Raw genomic sequence first — 13,992 nt, 5'->3', positions numbered from 1 at the left:
TACTCTGCAGGCTACCAATAGAGAAACATGAACACCAACCCAGTCTCAAAACCATTGACCTATGGTCTGTCCTGCCTTAAAATATGTGAGGACAATGGTGCTCTGGAACATGTGGAAGTAGCCAACAAATGTCAGATTTGACTTAAGGCCTTTGCTCCATGAAAAGAAACACATACCTGACACTGCATTGGTAGCCAAGAACCAGAGAATAGACAGTCAGAGATAAAAACCAAACATGACTAGTCTAGAAAAAAAATAATAGTTATCTCTAATAATATATTGTTATATACATTCTATTCATTTTTTCTTTTATTCAATGTTGTCCCCTTTACTGGTTTCCCCTCTCAAATCCCTCATTACACATATCACCTCATTTTTGTGTCCTTATTATATGTTGGATAATCTTTCGGGTATAGGCCCAGGAGTGGTACAGATATGTCCAGTTTTCAGAGGAACTACCAGACTGATTTCCAGAGTGGTTGCACCAGCTTGCAATCCCACCAACAGCAGAGGAGTGTTCCTCTTTCTCCACATCCTTGCCAGCATCTGCTGTAACCTGAGTATTTGATCTTAGCCATTCTGACTATTGTGAGGTAGAATCTCAAGGGTAGTTTTGATTTGCATTTCCCTGATGACTAAGGGTCTTGAACACTTCTTTAGGTGACTCTTGGCCATTCCATATTCCTCAGTTGAGAATTCTTTGTTTAACAATGTACCCTATTTCTTAATAAAATTATTTGATTCTCTGGAGTATAACTTCTTGAGTTGTTTGTATATATTGTATTTTAGCCCTCTATTGGATATAGGATTGGTAAAGATCTTTTCCCAATCTGTTGGTTGCCATTTTGTTCTATTGACAGTGTCCTTTGCATTATATAAGCTTTGCTTTTTTTTTTTTGGTTTTTCGAGACAGGGTTCCTCTGTGTAGCTCTGGCTGTCCTGGAACTCACTCTGTAGACCAGGCTGGCCTCGAACTCAGAAATCTGCCTGACTCTGCCTCCCAAGTGCTGGGATTAAAGGCATGCACCACCACTGCCCAGCCAAGCTTTGCAATTTTATCTTGTGCCATTTGTCAATTCTTGATCTTCGAGCATAAACAAGTGGTGTTATGGTCAGAAAATTTCCCCTGTGCCCATGTGTTTGAGGCTCTTCCCCACTTTCTCTTCTATTAGTTTCAGTGTATCTAGTTTTATGTGGAGGTCCTTGATCCACTTTTACTTGAGCTTTGTATAAAAAGATAAGAATGGATCGACTTGCATTCTTCTACATGCTGACCTCCAGTTGAACCAGCACCATTTGTTGAAAATGCTGTTTTTCTTCCAATGGATGGTTTTAGCTTTTTTGTCAAAGATCAAATGGACATAGAAGTGTGGGTTCATTTCTGAGTCTTCAATTCTATTTCATTTATCTTCCTGCCTGTCTCTGTACCAATACCATGCAGTTTTTATCACTACTGCTCTGTAGTACAGCTTGAGTTCAGGGATGGTGATTCCCCCAGAAGTCTTTTATTGTTGAGAATGTTTTACTCTATCTTTTTGTTGTTGTTGTTATTCTTCATTAAAACCATTTGGTCCTGGGCTTTTTTGGTGAGGAGAATTTTAATGACTGATGCTATGTTTTCAGGGGCTATGGGACTGTTTAGATGACTTATCTGCTCCTGATTTAACTTTGGTACCTGGTATTTGTCTAGAAAATTATCCATTTCATCCAGATTTTCCAGCTGTGTTGAATATAGGCTTTTGTAGTAGGATTTAATGATTTTAAAAATTTAATTTTTTTTTCTAAATTTCTTCAGTTTCTGTTGTTATGTCTCTCATTTCAGTTCTGATTTTATTAATTTTGATACTGTCTCTGTGCCCTCTGGTAAGTCTGGCTAAGGGCTTATCTATCTTGTTGATTTTGTCAAAGAACCAGCTTCTAGTTTTGTTGATTCTTTCTATTGTTCTTTTTGTTTTTATTTGGTTAATTCAGTCCAAAATTTGATTTTCTCCTGATGTATATTCCTCTTGGGTGTATTTGCTTCTTTTTGTTCTAAAGCTTTCAGGTGTGCTGTTAAGCTGTTAGTACATGATCTGTCTAGTTTCCTTTTTGAGGCACTCAGAACTATGAGTTTTGCTCTTAGTACTGCTTTCACTGTGTCCCATAAGTATGGGTATGTCATGCTATCATTTTCATTAAATTCTATAAAGTCTTTAATTTCTTTATTTTTTCCATGACCAAGTTATAAATGAGTAGAGTATTTTTCAGCTTCCATGTGTATGTGAGTTTTCTGTTGTTTTTGTTGTTATTGAAGACCAGCGTTAATTCATGATTGGACACATGGGATCATTTCATTCTTTTTGTATCTGTTTGGTCCTGATATGTGACCAATTTTATGGTCAATTTGGAGAAGGTATCATGAGGTGCTGAGAATACAGTATATTCTACTGTTTTAGCATGAAATGTTCTATAGATATCTGTTAAATTCAATTTGTTCAAAAATTGTCAGTTTCACTGTGTCTCTGTTAATTTTATTTTTCCATGATCAGTACATTGCTAAGTGTGGGCTGTTGCAGTAACCCATGATTATTGTGTGAGATGCAATGTATGCTTTGAGTTTTAGTAAACTTTCTTTTATGAATGTGGGTGCCCTTGCATTTGGAGCATAGATGTTCAGAATTGAGAGTTCTTGGTAGATTTTTCCTTTGATGAATATTTTGATAAATTTTGGTTAAAACTTGTTTTTACTCTATATTAACATGTCTACTGCAGCTTGTTTGTTGGGACCATTTCTTTACAAAATTGTTTTTCAGCCTTTTACTCTGAGGTAGTGTCTGTCTTTGTCACTGGGGTACATTTCCTGTATGCAGCAAAATGCTGAGCCCTGTTTAAATATCCAGTTTGTTAGTCTATGTCTTTTTATTGGGGAATTGAGTTTATTGACGTTGAAAGAGTATAAGGAAAAGTGACTGTTGCTTCCCATTATTTTTGTTATTAGAGGTGGAATTGTGTTTGTATAGCTATCATCTTTTGAGTTTGTTGGAAGATTACTTTCTTGCTTTTTCTAGGTTGTAGTTTCCCTCCTTGTATTGGAGTTTTCTATTATCTTTGGGGGGCTGGATTTGTGGAAAGATATTTTTTAAATTTGGTTCTGTCATGGAATAATATATCTTGGTTTCTTCATCTATAGTTATTGAGAGTTTTGCTTTGTATAGTAGTCTGGGCTAGCATTTGTGTTCTCTTTAGGGTCTGTATGATATCATTCCAGGCTTTTATAATCTCCAGTAAGAAGTCTGGTGTAATTCTTATAGGTCTGCCTTTATATGTTACTTGACCTTTTTCCCTTACTGCTTTTAGTATGTATTCTTTGTTTTATTCATTTGATGTTTTAATTATTATGTGGTGGGAAGAATTTCTTTTCTGATCTAGTCTATTTGGAGTTCTATAGGCTTCTTTTATGTTTATGGTCATCTTTTACTTTAGGTTAGGGAAGTTTTCTTCTATAATTTTGTTGAAGATATTTACTGGCCCTTTAAGTTGGGAATCTTTGTTCTCTTCTATACCTATTATCCTTAGGTTTGATATTCTCATTGTGTCCTGGATTTCCTGGATATTTTGGGTCAGGAGCTTTTTGCATTTTGCATTTTCTTTGACAGTTGTGTCAATGTTTTCTATGGTTTCTTCTGTACCTGAGATTCTCTCTTCTATGTCTTGTATTCTGTTGATGATGCTTTTGTGTAGGACTCCTGATATCTTTCCTAGGATTTTTTAACTCAAGTGTTGTCTTTCTTTGTGATTTATTATTTCTATTTCCACTTTTAGGTCCTGGATGGTTTTGTCAATTCCTGCACCTGTTTCATTGTGTTTTCCTATAATTCTTTAAGGGAATTTTGTGTTTCCTCTTTAAGGGCTTCTACCTGTTTACCTGTGTTCGCCTATATTTCTTTAACGGAGTTATTTATGTCCTTCTTAAAGTCCTCTGTCATCATCATGAGATGTGATTTTTAAATCAGAGTCTTTCTTTTCTGGTATGTTTGTGTATCCAAGGCTTGCTGTCATGGGAGAACTGGGTTCTGGTGATGCCAAGTAGCTTTGGTGTCTGTTGCTTATATTATTGCCCTTGCCTCTCACCATCTTGTTATCTGTGGTGTTAGGTGATCTTGCTGTCTCTGACTGTGGCTCATTCCTTTTGTAATACAGTGTGTCTGTACTTCTTGGAGACCAGTTCTCTCCAGGTGCAATTTGGGTATGGAGAGCTGTAGTAGAGGGTCAGTCTTGGGCATAGAGGGAAACCAAAAGTATCCTGTTCCAGGCTGTTCCTATGTTCCTGTGTCCTGAGGGTTCAGAGCAGGTCCCTCTTTGGCCAGGTATTTGATCAGAAATGGTGATCTTACCTGTATTTTCAGGTGTGTCAGCACTCCTGGGAGACCAATTCTTTCTTGGAGGGATTTGGGTATGGAGAGCTGTGGTACACTGTCCACCTATTTTAATATTTACAAACATTTTCAAGAATATTTATATGGAAACAAGTGAACATTGTCAGTACCTCAAAGAAGTCTCTGAAATTAGATACCATTTAAGTAGTGAACTTTATATATGTAAAACGTAAAATTGTGCAGTGCTATTTTGAATTAGAAAAATGTAAGAATATAATCTTATAACATATGTTAGAGACTAAAGGTAAAGATAAATTTTATAATTTTCAATATATATGCACATCTTTTATCCTGCTTGTCTATTGGTCTGTATCTTTGAGTCAGTCATTGGAAGCTGTTTATTGTTTGCCTTTTTCAACCTTGAATTACTTAGGCATGCTTTGTCCTATTCTATGCAAGTAACAATTGCACTTATCACCTGAGAAATAATAATCCTCATCTCCTCTGAACCCTTGCTAGAATAGCCAAAAGGTGGTCACCACTTAAAATGAAATATGAAATTTCTGCCCATTTTCATGTTTATATAATTGTATCTCTACCTCAGAACTTTTGCCATCAATTATTCTTGTATTTTGATTTATAGTCCTCAGGATACTACTTGTGCAAATATGTTTCTATGAGAAGTACATCAAGTAATAATAGTTTTAGCTTCTATAAAAATACTGTGTCTTCTTGGTGAGACTTTGTACTTAAGGTACTACAACATATATGTGGATTTATTTACATTTCATTTATATAAAATATTTCTCTTTATTTGGGAATTTATGTATTCATTCCTTTTAAAATGAACATTCTATATTTACATCAGAATAGTATTCACATAATGTGGGGCAGAAATCTCGCGGGCGGGGAGAAGGGGGGAGTCCGGCGACAGAGTCTCAGGGCGGTCCTGGCACCAGGGCTTCCCGCGCCGCCAGCCCCACATTCATGCAGCTGTCGGTGGGCGGGCCGGCGGCTGCATCGGCAAGGTTCCAGGGTTCCAAAAGCTGGGAATCAGGCGGAGAGACCATGGACACGTGGAGTCCGGTTTTCCAAAGCTTTTATTGTTCATGACATGGTGAATGGATGCAGGTGTTGTGCGCTTCTTCCCCCGCCAAAGGCCAGGGGAGACCAGTCTTATAGGGAAGAGAGAAAGGGGAGGGAATAACTTAATTAGCTACGCCCCTGGCCTTTTGATAATTCATTAATATTTAAATCTCTGGAGGTAGAGACTTGTTAATCACGCCCTCTACCTGTCCTACGTGACTGAAAATAACAGGTTAAATGGAGTTACCTCCAAGGCCCAACAACATAATACATTTATAGAACCCCAGGACAAGCACTTCTGTATTGTATATTCCTTAGCTATACTTAACTTTAAGAATCTCAGGCACAAAAATGACATAATAGCTTCCTCATTGAGAGATCATGAAAAATTAATTATATATTTCTACTTTGGATTTTTATGAATATTTAAATACTTCTTTATCTTCAATGATGTTTTTTTTGGAGGATGAAAATATTTTTGACTAAGTTGTCCATTCTCAAAATTCCTGAAATATTACTAAGGACACATAACTTTATATATAAAATTAATCATATTTAAATTAAGTCATAATTTGAAAATACTTATATAACCATATCATATTGATATTTTAAACTACCTTATAATGTAGCTATTCATATTATTCTGTTTGAATTTGTCTTGAATTTTCAATCAATATCTGCTTTTCAATTTATATTCCTATTTTACTTGTTTCTGAGATCTTTTACAGTGTCTTTTCCTGTCTTGAATACTTTTACTGGGTTTTTTTTTTTTTTGATATTTTCTTTATTTAAATTTCAAATGTTTTCCCATTTATTGGTTTCCCCTTCTGAAATCCCCTATCACCTCCCCTTCCCCCTGCCTCTGTGAGGTTGCTCCCTCCCATTCAACCCGCCCCCCCTTCTTCCTGCCCTGGCATTCCCCTACACTGGGGCATTGAAACCCCTCAGGCCTAAAGGTCTCTCCTCTCACTTATGTCCAACAAGGCCATCCTCTGCCACATATGTGGCCAGAGTCATAGGTCCCTCATGTGTACTCTTTGGTTGGTGGTCCAATCCCCAGGAGCTCCAGGGGTCTGGCCAGATGACACTGTTATTTCATCCATGAGGCTGCAAAGCCTTCAGGTCCTTCAGTCCCTTCTCAAACTATTCCACTGGGGACCCCATGCTCCTTTTATAGGGTCAGTTTAACTCACATTGACGTTCAAAAAATTGGCACATTCTCTTATCTCTAAATCTATTTGTTATTATTTTAGTAAGATTTAAAAAAAAAAAAAAAGTTTTAAGCAGGGCGGTGGTGGCGCATGCCTTTAATCCCAGCACTTGGGAGGCAGAGGCAGGTGGATTTCTGAGTTCAAGGCAAGCCTGGTCTACAGAGTGAGTTCCAGGACAGCCAGGTCTACACAGAGAAACCCTGTCTCGAAAAACAACAACAAAAAAAAGTTTTAATAATTCTAAAGCATTGATTGAGGCCACAAGTAGTCCTTTTGTTGTATGTATAAACAGGACATCTGTGTAAACCAGGCAGAGCATACATTTTTGCTCAATATGTTACCCTAGCATTACATTTGTTGACAGAAAAAGATTAAGCTTGGGGCAAAAAACATTGTAAATATGAGTTTCAATTTTGCTTTGTGTTTAAATCATCCCAGTAGTTAAAATTCTCTCTAAAAATGTTTACATACTTTAGATGTATGTTTGTACTGTCTTAAAATTAAATTATATGTGTGTCTGTGAGAGAGAGAAAGAGAAAATAGGAGAGAAAAAGTAATTATTTTTATTTCATCATGACATGATTTTAAAATGGATAAGATATAAATTGAGAAAAGTTTAAAATAAATTGTGCACAGCTTATTTTCAAGAAATTAGCATTTATAGCTTTGTTCTTATGTTGGTAAGGTTTTTATAAATCTTTTAGCTTATCATTTTACTTACTAGCCTGTGTTTAATTCCCAGTGTGAAGCAAACTACCAATATTTCTGTATGCTTACTTGAGACTTCTAGAGCATTTGGACTCACTGAACATAACCATTGTGATTTGTAAAGGGGGTTGAATAGTAAACTCTGAATATTTTGAAATTTGTCACTCCATTAATTGAATAGAATCACAGTTTTAGATAATAGCTGTCTGTATATTTGATATGCCCTTACTCATCAACATATAATCTTTACAATAATGTGGATGTGACAACAAATGCTTGTGGTTTCTGATCAAAAGCAGTATTTCTCAAACTGTTTATATAAGAATGCTAGTTTTATTGCTTATGACACCCTCATCATTTTCTAACCCCTTATAACGACAATAAATTGCTGATATGATTCGTAACAGTAAATTCTATGCTAGGATGCCAACTCTCAGGGAATTATTTGATGTAAATTGCCCAATGAATAAATACGATCAAAAAATATTTTGCAACTTAAAAAAGTGTCTTTCCTTTAGAACATCTTAGAGCTCTACCAACTCATATACATTGTTGTTAAAAGGAATATACAGTTGAATGAGTTTGTCACAATTATTGTTAAAAAGATCATTCAACCTTTATGTCAAACATTTACAGAATCTTTTAAAAAGTTTATATAACTGTTATATAATAATATTCCTAGTGAATGATTTGAAATGTTCATGAATTGCTTCCCTAACATAGTTTGCCTAAAATGATTGAAAATATTTACAAGCCTTGGTATGTTTACTAAATGAACAGATTTCACACATGAAGTGTTGTGTGATGTGAATGATACTTTAAGCAAAGCAGAAACCATTATAAACTTCTAATAAATATCATTATATGTAATAACATGAATAATGTCTTTTAGTATAATTGTGCATATACTGTTGATTGAGATATTTGATTGTCCTTCATTTTATGAAACTCATGTGTATAGTCTATTTTTCCCTGGTGGCACAAATTACACTTTTGTACTTGGTGAGAAACAATACACTCTCAGAAAATATAACCTACTTATTTACATCAAAATATAATTATAAAGTCTTTGTTTGTTTCAGTTGGGAATGTTCTACAGTATAATAGCAAAAAAAAAAAAAAGAAGAAAAAGAAAAGAAAAACAGAAAGCATTTGTGGTTGTTTTGTAGAGATGCTAAAAATATTATAGGTATGACTATTGTGTGGAATGGTGAAGAATTCACACTCGACATATCCTTACACAACAGGCTGACAATAATAAGAAAATATCTAGTATATAAGGAGTGACTATATTGGGCCAAGAATTATACAATAATACCCATTAAATATTTTATTTTATGAAGATATATTTCTTCTTTGTGTGCAAGTGTTTTGCCTTTATGTATGTATATATACCACATATAGCCCTGGTGCCCAGGAAGGCAAGAAGAGGAGATCATATTTCTTGAAACTGAAGTTATTGGTGGTTGTAAAGTGCCATATATCTTCCAGTAACTGAATCTGGATCTTCTGCAAGAATAACACATATTCTGAACTACTGAGAAATCTCTGCATCCACAAAACAGAGATTGAATTTTGTAAATTAATCATTTTAGTTATTTGCATTTGAAATATCCTCCTTCCAGATTTCCTATCCACAAACTCCCATCCCCTCCCCATTGCCTCTATGAGGGTACTCCTCCACCCACCCAACCATTTCTGCCTCACTTCTCTAACATCCACTTATGCTGGGGTATTGAACCTCCAGAACACCATGGGCCTCCCTTCCCACTTATGTCAGATAAGGCCATCCTCTGCTATATATATGTAGCAGGAACCATGGATCAATCCATGTATATATACCCTGTGGTTGGTGGTTTTTCCCTGTGTGCTCTGAATTGTCCAGCTAATTGATACTGTTGTTCCTCCTATGGGGTTGCAATCCCTGTCAGATCCTTTAGTCCTTCCCTGTTTCTTCCACTGGTGTCCAAGAGCTTGTTTCAATGGTTCACTGTGAGTATCTGCATCTATCTTAGTCAAGTGCTGGCTCCTGTCTGTAAGCACATCTTGGCATCAGCAACCCTGTTGGTGTTTGGTGTTTGGTGTTTGGTGTTTGGTGTCTTTGAGTGCAATGGATAACATGGTGGGGCCTTTCCTTCAGCCTCTTTTTAACTTCTTTTAATGCCATGTGTGTGTGGTACTGTCTTTTATAAAGTATAGACAATAAAATGTGAATGAACTATTTCAAAGTGTCTCTGAAAACTTAGTTATAATCCAGTTTTTCAAAATCATATATTAATTCTGAAACTGAAATCTTTTTTTGATTTTCCTGGGTTCTGGCACAAAAGAATCAATACTGTCTTGTGTCAGATATAGAATGAATTTGTCTAATGGTTTATTTCTTCTCAAAGGGCATGATTCATACTTAGCCAAAATGTGATAGGCAATGAGAATTAAGGATCATAGTTTAAGAAGTTAGTGCCATCATCTGGAATTATAAAATATGTTAACAAATCTAAAACTTAAATAGTATTAATTATGAATAAGAAAAATGTGTCACAATCTAGTCATATAATAGCAATACTAACCCAAGTGCAGACTAGTTCAGAAATAAATGTTTTACAGGTGCCTTACTGAATGAATAAATGTAGTTTGAGAAACTCTTATCTTGATATATAATTTTTATACTATTCAAATAAACTATTAATTGTTAAAAATTAAGAAATATAATATATTATTTATTAAATCAGCATATATTAATTTAAGTTGGTATTTTTCATCATTATCATGCTCTGAATTTAAAATATTATGTTAAACTCTGTCCTCTTCAATCATTATGAACCTATTTTTTATAACTATAAAAGAGGTACAATAATAGTATCATCTGTACAGGGGATTTGACATACTGTATAAAATAGGTTATGTAAACTAGCTACAACAAGGGAATACACATTTGCATCAATGTTATGGATATCAGACATCCATTTTATACTTAAGGAGAATTACAGGGATGTTAAATCATTGTATTTATTGACTTCCTTCTATCTACTAAGATGTGGAATACAAAGTTAAATTCAATACAGTTCTTGGATTTTGTCACTTGTAACCACATGACAAATCAAAACTATTTTTGACAAAGCTGTTCTTGAAAGTCAGCAAGCAATAAGGGAAAGGGAAAACATTAGATGGGTAAAAAGATGACAAGTTCTGTAATAATCATAAATAAAACACTTTTGGGGCTAATTAGCTAGGGGGTCAATTGAAAATGGGATAATAAGTGAATATAGTGCTTATTGAATTATTGTGCATTGTGGGACATATCTTATAAAGGATCTGAAGGATGGCCAAGTGTAAGCCATTCATTTCACACAGATGAAAATAATGGTATTTGAAAACCATTGGTTTCCTAAAATATAGTAAGAATTTGTAAAACTAGAATCTATCTATAGGTCTTTTGAGCTATTAATATACTGTGTTCTTACTCTAAGTCAGGTGGTATTGTTACCATATTTTCTAAAATAATTTATTGGAAAGAAAATTAGCCTAAAGGCATAAGATTCTAACCCCAGGAAAGTACTTCTCTTAAATTATATTCCCTTCTCTCTTACCTCTGGCTTCTACCCACATATGTATATGCATATGTCACCCTCATATACCTGTACATCTATACTCATGTATGAACTCCCATGTACAAATTATTATTATTAACATTCAATACTAAGGAAAATATGGTAGGGGCTCATACAGTGTATCAATGAAGTCACTGCTAAAGGCTTATCCAAAGGAAAATTAATATTTTATAAAATTAATATTTGTTTTACTTATAGACAGCTAAGGAATTATAAACAAGAATATAATCAGTATTCTGTGCTTTTTAACAAATTCTTAAGTACATTTTGATACATAAAGAGAAGTGTAGGAAAAAAGACAATCATGACTATACAGTATTAATGCTTATTTTGAAAATAGACTCACCATTTACTAAAATCATCCTTATAAACAGAAGATAGGCAAACGTGTTTGTATCAAATATTAACGAACAGAATTTACCTTAACTTCTTAGAGACTAATTTAGTCACAGATATTAAAAATAGTTTGTTTTCTCATAACATTTAATAGCAATTTATTTATATTGTCTTACATTGATTACTTTGTGTTGTATGATAGATTCACCTTCTATCACTTTTTTAAAATAAAATATGTTTAGTTTTAACTCATATGTTTCTGATATACTATATTTTCTCTTGACAATATAATGTAAAATTATGGATTTAAAAAAAAAAACCATAGCTCCTTCAATTATTAAAAACCATGATTAAATTTCCTTGATGATGGTTGAGAGCTAAACTCACATGTAGGTATAAGGATGAATATTTAGAATATAGACAGGAATTATGCTAGTTGAGTAAAAATGGTTGTTGTAGGTTCTCTTCCAAGATCCATGACTTTATAATTGTCGAGTGGCTAAGTTGTGGTTATTGTACTCTCAATTTCTCTAACTTAATTATAATGGATGTGAGATCCTCCACTATCATTATTATGTATAGAATGATACAAAAAATAAATTGAGTTAGTTTCTTAAGGATCTGCTAGTCTAGGGAATTCTTATCGCTAGGTTAAATGACTGTTGGATGGAGGTATTGACAATGTACCTTTTTGTTTTATTATTCAGCAGCTTATCTTTGGATTTTTCCTTAGTTACTGGATATAACAGTAAAATAGAAATTAAAAATTGGCGACTTGGACAACTGAAGGAAGATGGGTCAAAGTCAGGGTGGTGGCCATGGTTGTGGGGTGGCAAGAAGGATGACATGGACAAGAAAAAAGAATATGAACCTCCTGTCCCAACTAGAGTGGGGAAAAAGAAGAAAACAAAGGGACCATATTGCCAGCAAACTGCCAGTGGTAACACCTTACACCCAGTGCTGCCTGAAATTACTGACACTAGAGAGAATAAAAGACTATCTTCTCATGGAGGAAGAGTTTATTAAAAATCAGGAACAGATGAAACCATTAGAAGAAGAGCAAGAGGAGGAAAGATCAAAATGGATGATCTCAGGGGGACCCCCATGTCTGTAGGAAACTTGGAAGACATCATTGATGATAATCATGCCATTGCATCCACATCTATGGGCTCAGAAGCTTACATCAACATTCTATCATTTGTAGACAAGGATCTTTTGGAACCAGGTTGTTCAGTCCTGCTCAACCACAAGGTGTATGCTGTGATCGGGGTTCTAGTGGATAACATGGATCCTCTGGTCACAGTGATGAAGGTAGGAAAAGGGCCCCCAGAAACCTACACAAATATTGGGGGACTGAACAACAAGATCCAGGAAATTAAGGCATCTGTGGAGCTTCCCTTTACCCATCCTGAGTATTACAAATAGACGGGAATAAAACTCTCTAAGGGGGTCATTCTCTATGGTCTGCCAGGAACAGGTAAAACTCTATTGGCAAAGCAGTTGCAAACCACCTCAGAACTTATTCAGAAGTACCTAGGTGACAGGCCCAAGCTCATTCAGGAGCTCTTCTGGGTTGCTGAAGAACATGCACCATCCATTGTGTTCATTGATGAAATCGACACCATTGGGACCAAAAGATATGATTCAAATGCTAGAGGTGAGAGAGTAATTCAGCGAACAGTGTTGGAACTGTTGAACCAGTTGAATAGATTTGATTCAAGGGGAGACATAGAAGTAATTATGGCCACAAACTAAATAGAAACTTTGGATCCAGCATTTATCAGACTAGGCCACATTGACAGAAAGATCCAGTTCTCCCTGCCTGATGAAAAGACCAAAAAGCGTATCTTCCAGATTCACACAAGCAGGATGACACTGGTTGATAATGTAACCTTGGATGACTTGATCATGGCAAAGGATGACCTCTCTGGGGCTGACATCAAGGCAATTTGTACAGAAGCTGGCTTGATGGCCTTGTGATAGCACAGGATGAAAGTAACAAATGAGGACTTCAAAAAATCTAAAGTGTATGTTCTTTATAAAAAACAAGAAGACACCCCTGAAGGGTTGTTTCATTAATGACACATAGCTATCTTCAGGGATGGGAAGCTGCCCCGAGGAGCCCATTTTCCAGTTAATTTTTGCTAGTAGAAAGCCTGTATCATGGAGGATGCTGTGCAGGTTGTCTCCATCTGTTGTTAGTCATTGTGCCATGTCGCTCTCTGCTCCCAGTAAAGGCTTGCCATGGTACTAAATTAAATAAATAAATAAATAAATAAATAAATAAATGTCTCAGGATGCTTATTCTGAATATGAGAATTCAATTCCTGTTTTGGAAGTTTTTTCAAAGTAGATAAGGCTAGTTTATTTGCAAATGATGGTTGGTAATCAACTCCACATCTCATCTGAGAAGGTGAAGGGTGGCACGATATTGGCTATTGAAGCATAAACATGTGCCCTGCAGCAATATTTGCAGTCAGTCGTATGTGTGTGTGTGTGTGTGTGTGTGTGTGTGTGTGTGTGTGTCTTTTGAGGGGACAGTGAGGATGACTATAGGAAAGACAGAAAGGAAGACTGAGAAACAAAGGTTAGAAATTGGAAGGACTGTCCAGTCAATACTGCAGCAGCCCTTGACAGAACATTAAGCCCTTTGCCTTGAGCTTCAAGAGCATCTCTCTCTTTTTTTAT

General features: G+C 35.4%; 1 pseudogene; it reads left to right on the top strand.

The window, feature by feature from the left end:
* Window positions 1–12,097: 12,097 nt before the first annotated feature.
* On the top strand, window positions 12,098–13,383 carry LOC117695005 (26S proteasome regulatory subunit 4 pseudogene; annotated as a pseudogene).
* Window positions 13,384–13,992: the final 609 nt, after the last annotated feature.

This window comes from Arvicanthis niloticus, chromosome X (genome assembly GCF_011762505.2).
Source record: "Arvicanthis niloticus isolate mArvNil1 chromosome X, mArvNil1.pat.X, whole genome shotgun sequence".
NCBI lineage: Eukaryota > Metazoa > Chordata > Mammalia > Rodentia > Muridae > Arvicanthis > Arvicanthis niloticus.
This window is presented reverse-complemented; position numbering and strand designations above follow the sequence as displayed.